Raw genomic sequence first — 6,057 nt, 5'->3', positions numbered from 1 at the left:
CTGCTTCACTTGGAATAAAAGCAGATGATCAAAACAAAAAAAAATGATTTATTCTATGAGTTAGGTGGTACAGAACTCTTCTTCTGAGTTAAAAATGAGCCTAGGGCTGGCCGCGGTGGCTCAGCAGGCAGAGCTCTCACCTGCCATGCTGGAGACCTGGGTTGGATTCCTGGTGCCTGCCCATGCGAAAATAAAAAACAGAACCTAATTGTCTAGACAGGCTACCTGACAGGGAATCAGTTTTACATTAAATACGACATTAATTTGGCCTTTGAATGAAAATAATTTCCTGATTCACATTTTTTCACATGACTGTAACAAATATTCCCTTTATAATATAAAAATATTATATACAATTTGCTTTTTTATATATAATTAAATTGGGTAACAGCATATAAAGCATTTAAAGACATAGTATAATCTTTTTCTGGTTGAATGTTTGAAAGGTACTGTAACTGAATTATTTTTGAAATGTATTTAGTCTCCAGTAGAAAAAAACTTTGTAAAATATTTCTTTCTTTAAAAAAAATTATCCTAAATTATTTTCTTTCTTCAACTATGTCCTATAGTTTATTTTTACAACAGTTCTTAACTTGCAATAAAAAATAGTCAGTGTTTGAATTAAGGATACTGATGAATAGTCCCAATTTCAGTGCCAGTGAATAAATTCTTTCATGCTGAAGTGGACCCTGCAGGGCTTGAAATCTTTTCTTTTGCATGATGCATTACCGTGAGACCATGTTCACCATCTTTAAAGATTGATGATATTAATCTGAAAGACATTAATGGAGTTAGGGTTTGTCTTATGGCCAAACATTCTGATGTGACATTTGTCCAATCAAACACAGCACGCAAAGAAATAACTTAGAAATTATATACTAAAAGGACATTTCAAACTTATTACCTAAACGCTGTGATGCTACTAATACCATATGTCATGTACCGATCATAAAAAATGTAAGGCTCTACAGAAATCATAAATGTATCAAGAATATAATATTCTGATCTATGATAAACAATTAAGCTTAGGAGGGACTACCTTTCCATTTTCATGGTACAGTAACTCAAAAAAATGGTTTGTAGGAGTCACACTTAGTCAGTTTATTTGAAACTTTGTTAGATTCAGAGAGTTGCTTTATTTGAAAATATACGTTTTATAATAATGACCTAATAATACCCATTATAGCAATTTTCATTATTTTAACTTTTGAAAGACGCAATCCAGAAAAAATAAATATTACTTTAAATAATCCTTAAACATCCTATGATGCAGAAATAATTAATTCATGAAAAGCTGATATGGTATCTTACTATTGAAGTGATCACTTTCTCCAAGTTCAATATATTATTCTTCTCTACATCGTGATTAAAATGGGCAGCTTCAAATCTACTGTGCATGGGACCAGTTGAATAAGCAATGGGAGGCAATTAGATTTGATGTGATTTAATGAGTCTTTTTATAGAATTTTGTCAGCTTGTAATAATGATTAAACCTGTGCTAGCATTCAAAGACAAATGTGGACATGAGGGAAATATTTATATATGCTGGAAATTCTCAATGAAATTATGCAAGCTATGTTTCATTCTTAATATGTATTTATCTTTGGAAGAAAGTCATTAAATTTCCCAAGTTACAAATATCTGTGGCTTTCATGAAAATGGGACATTCAGTGATTTCAAATTCTGGGGCGTGTTGATATGTTCAGTGTTGGGAGACTCCTCCTGTACCCTTCTTTGAAGTAATTGCTTGACCCAAGTAGAATTTATTATATGAGTAGACAAATCATATGAGGAAGAATTACAAATATTGTGAGTATGCCAATTACTTTATTCTATGTGCCATCAAATCCTACAATTCTTTATACACATAGGTACAAAGGAAATACTTATTTAATATAAATTTTTAGATGAGTAAGTAAAAAAAAAAAATACTTGATGCCTCTTTTTCTCTTAAACAGGATGCCCAGTCCATCAACGAATTCTTCTGTTATAGTTTTAAAATATACCTCAACACAGTTGTTAGCTCTGCCTTCATCTCCAACACCAACGTAAAGTCACCATCGACCTTTGCTAGGACACTTCGGAGCTCCTCTAGCTGATGTTCTGGCTTCTGTATTACCAACCCCTTTTTTTTAAATGAAATCACGTCATCCTTCAACAGTTTTCATAGTTTTTAGAATGGCATTCAAAGTCCTTACTGTGTTCTACAAATGCCTCCATAAAATGAATCCTGGCTAATGTTCTTCCTTCTTTCTTACCAGCAAGCTTCCCTACATGCTTGATTTCTGTGCACACCGGTCTCCTCTATGTTTTCTGAACACATCTATTAGGCTCCCATGGTAGGGTCCCCACACCTATTATTCCTGTTGCCTACTTCTTTCTTCATTTAAGGTGAGACTTATAAGAGTATAAGTCAGTTTTAATAATCAAGAATAATAATATCTATTAAATTTAATTGTGGTAATTCATTGTTATTCATGCAAAATTTGTAACCCTAATTTTTTTTCTGGCACGTTCAACTCTGAATTTAAAATGTACATTCACCAATTATGGACTACTACACTTTTCAAAAAAAAAAAAAGAAAACATGGCAAACAATACATTATTATTATAACTAATAGTTTATCATCAATATTTTAAATAATTTACTCCTTCTAATCCATAATGTACAAGAATATCTTTTTCTTGTGGCTATTTAATATGTTTGCCCGCTTGAAGATGTATGCATCCCAGAAAAGTGATGTTCTTTTTCCTAGTCTAGTCTTATGGGGGCTGCCATGTTTCTTTAAATTCTAATTCAATATTGTGTGGTGGGAACTTTTTGATTGGATTGTTTCCATGGAAATGTGGCACACCCAACTGTGGGTGTAATTTGTTGATTAGATGTGGATGTGGGTATTGATTAATTTACTGGAGTCTTGAAAGGGGGAAATATTTTGGAGAAAGCTCAGAAACAATAGGAGACCCACACATGTGGAAACGCAGAAAGAAAGTGCCCCTGGGGAAACTGTTTGAAACTGGAAGTCAAAGGACCAGCTGACATCAGCCACATGACTTCCCAACTAACAGAGGTGCTCTGGACCCACTGGCCTGTCTCGAGCCAAGGTATCTATCCCTGGATGCCTTAGTTTAGATGGTTTTATGGCATTAGAAATGTAAACTTGTAATATTAAATTCTCTTTATAAAAGCCATTCCATTTCTGGTATATTGCATTCTGGCAGCTTTAACAAACCGAAACAATATGAGAGTAAGTTTGTCCTATACTTAACAATATTCTAAATACGCTGTAAGAATTTTGTGCTCTTTCTATAAAACTGTATATATAATTGCATGTAAATGAAATAAAACACCTAAAAGTTGTGCAAAAATTAAAACTTGTAATAAATAAGATAGAAATAGTATTAAAATACATTATTTAGGTAATTCGCTTTGTATACTAAACTGATCTTCTGCTCAAGTGAAGAAAAGTAAAAATAAAATTCTTACCAGTCACTAATTAAATACTCTATTTCTTTAAAGGATTTTCACATATTTTTGGACAAAAGTCCCCCCAAGATTCTTTACTTTATAAATAATTCAATATATCCCAAAAAACTAAAAGACAAAAGTTCAGTCTATTGCTCTACAACTGTATTCTTAGAAATAAAACCTTTACTACTTTGATAAAGAATTAGAATCCTGCTGCTTTACATAATGCACTGAAGAGAATCCTTCAATGCTTAGATTATGCAAGTGCTTAAAATTCCTTTAGTACTGTGAATACTGTTTTTAAAAATGAGAGTAAAATCATTTCTAATCTCTAATTAGAACTCACAACTAAACGAATATCGAAAGCTCATTTTTATACTAATTGATTCAAAACTGATCCCAAAGACAAATCTGATGTAAGCATCAGATTTTTAAAAGATCTACAGTTCTGGTAGACCACAAATTTTAAACACATTACATGGCAGAGGTTAATATCAGCCACATTTATGGAATGCTTTCTGAATACTAAACATGCTGGGGACTAAGGAAAGGAAGAAGTCATATACTCTCAAGAAAACAATATCTGTTTTATGTATGTTCTACTTTCTCTTCAAAATGCATCTATAAATTTTAAATATTATGGGAAATTAACTTTTTAACCCCTAATTTTTTTTCTTAATGTGTATCTTGTCTCAGACTCAGTGATCACATGCAGTATCATTGAAAGTATAAAATGGAATCTTCCCTTTGGCTCTGATTAAATTCATATTTTAAGCTTATAAACTTTGCAGTGAAAGTGTGTCTCTAATAATCAGGGTGTCTGCTTAGAAAACAAGACTTGCTGTTGCATATAATGCAGGTTCTCCAAAGAAACAGAACTAACAGGATGTATTATACTAAGAGATCTACAATAATTGGCTTCTATGACCTTGGGGTCTGACAGGCGGGAATTGCACAGAGCAGGCCACAGGCTGGAAACTCCCACAAAGATGATGCTGAAGTCTTTGGCTCCACAGGGGAAGCTGGCTAGCTGGAAATGCTGACTTTGAGGAAGACATTCTTCTGACTGCTAAAGTCCTCAATTTTGGCTTTCAAGATCCCAAATGATTGGATGAGGACACTCCCCACACTGCTGGGGGCAATCTCCTTTGTTGACTATTGATGCCATCAACTGTTTATAGATGCAAATCTCATCCATGCAAATGCGTCATAGTAAAAAGTGGCCAGTGTTTGACCAAGCATCTGGACATCATACTCCAGCCAATTTGACAGGGGAAACTAACCATCACAAGAAGGTTATGTTTCACTGCCATAAAACTAACTTAAAAAAATAACAACAACAAAAAAAACCTGGCATGAGATTATTAAAAATCTGTAATAATCTCAATGCTGGGCAATCATTTTAAAAGACAGTATTGAAACACTTTATTAACAAAATGATTCAACTCCCCTTAAAAATGCATGTTCTTCTTTTGGTAACTATGAATCATTCTTTTTTTTTTTTTTTTTTTAAAGGGAAACACCATATATCTGCTACATTTATGACATTCAGTGCTCACTATGCATGTCTAAACATTTAGGCTGTCTTCAGTTGTCCCACCCTGTACAGTTTCTATAAGCCTGTTTCTAAAGGTTGATATGCACCATGGCCTAAGATTATGTACTCTTGCTTGTTTAAATACATTGGCTATAGTTAGCTCAATACATTGAACATAACTTCAAATGTCTCCTTGATGTATATTATTCGCATATGATTTCATTCCATATTTAGACATATACTGTATAATGAATAAGTGTTCATTCTGAAGATGATGCTATTTAATATTTTAATATACTCCATAAATTTCTTAATATTACTGTAAATTCCAGTCATTTCTTCTGTACTGAAATGACATATGCTTTTACGTCAGAGATGATGTTTTAAGTGAGATGGTGATAGTCTTCTTGATATGTAGACAGGATTTGATTACCTCTTTAAAATTAAAACATTGAGTGTCTACTTTTATGAAACGCAACATAATTCCTGCTTGAGGAATTCAGAAATGAAGAAGACATAGTTATAGTAATCAAAATATCTTATTGTTTAATAGAGGAGATAAGCAATATAAATACAAATTCATCATGTGAACTACAAGGATTAATTTTAACAAGAAATTCAGCAGCTATTTATTAAGGGCACTGCGTGCTGTGCACTGCATATGTGTTTTTTAAATTTTTATTGTAACACTAGAACACCTGATTATAAAATAAATTCTGTGAAGAAGCTCAAGCATTACAACAATATCATCTCTTTTATTGATTTTTTAGCGATAGCTCTGATTTTCTTTGATTATGCGTCTAGAGTTTACAATGTATATCTTCCATTCATCACAAATAAGATTACACTACTTCACATATAGTACAAGAACCTGGAAACATGGTATTTGCATTTTTCTGACTTTTGCGCTATTGTAATATATTTTAAAATTAAATGTGTTATAAACCCCAAATACATTATAATATTTATTTAAACATTTGTCTTTTAAAAATTTAAAAAAAAACAGATATATCATATGTATTCACATGCTTACCATTTCTAACATTCTTCA

The 6,057-nt window shown here is 32.4% G+C and overlaps 1 long non-coding RNA gene across 1 annotated transcript in view; it reads right to left on the bottom strand.

The window, feature by feature from the left end:
• Window positions 1-592: 592 nt before the first annotated feature.
• Window positions 593-6,057, bottom strand: part of LOC143666100 (uncharacterized) — a 75,822-nt gene continuing 70,357 nt past the window's right edge. Inside the window, exon 3 of the long non-coding RNA XR_013167393.1 lies at window positions 593-772. This is a non-coding gene — a long non-coding RNA (uncharacterized LOC143666100). The remainder of the gene's footprint in view (window positions 773-6,057) is intronic.

This window comes from Tamandua tetradactyla, chromosome 22 (assembly GCF_023851605.1).
Source record: "Tamandua tetradactyla isolate mTamTet1 chromosome 22, mTamTet1.pri, whole genome shotgun sequence".
In the NCBI taxonomy this organism is placed as follows: Eukaryota; Metazoa; Chordata; class Mammalia; order Pilosa; family Myrmecophagidae; genus Tamandua; species Tamandua tetradactyla.
This window is presented reverse-complemented; position numbering and strand designations above follow the sequence as displayed.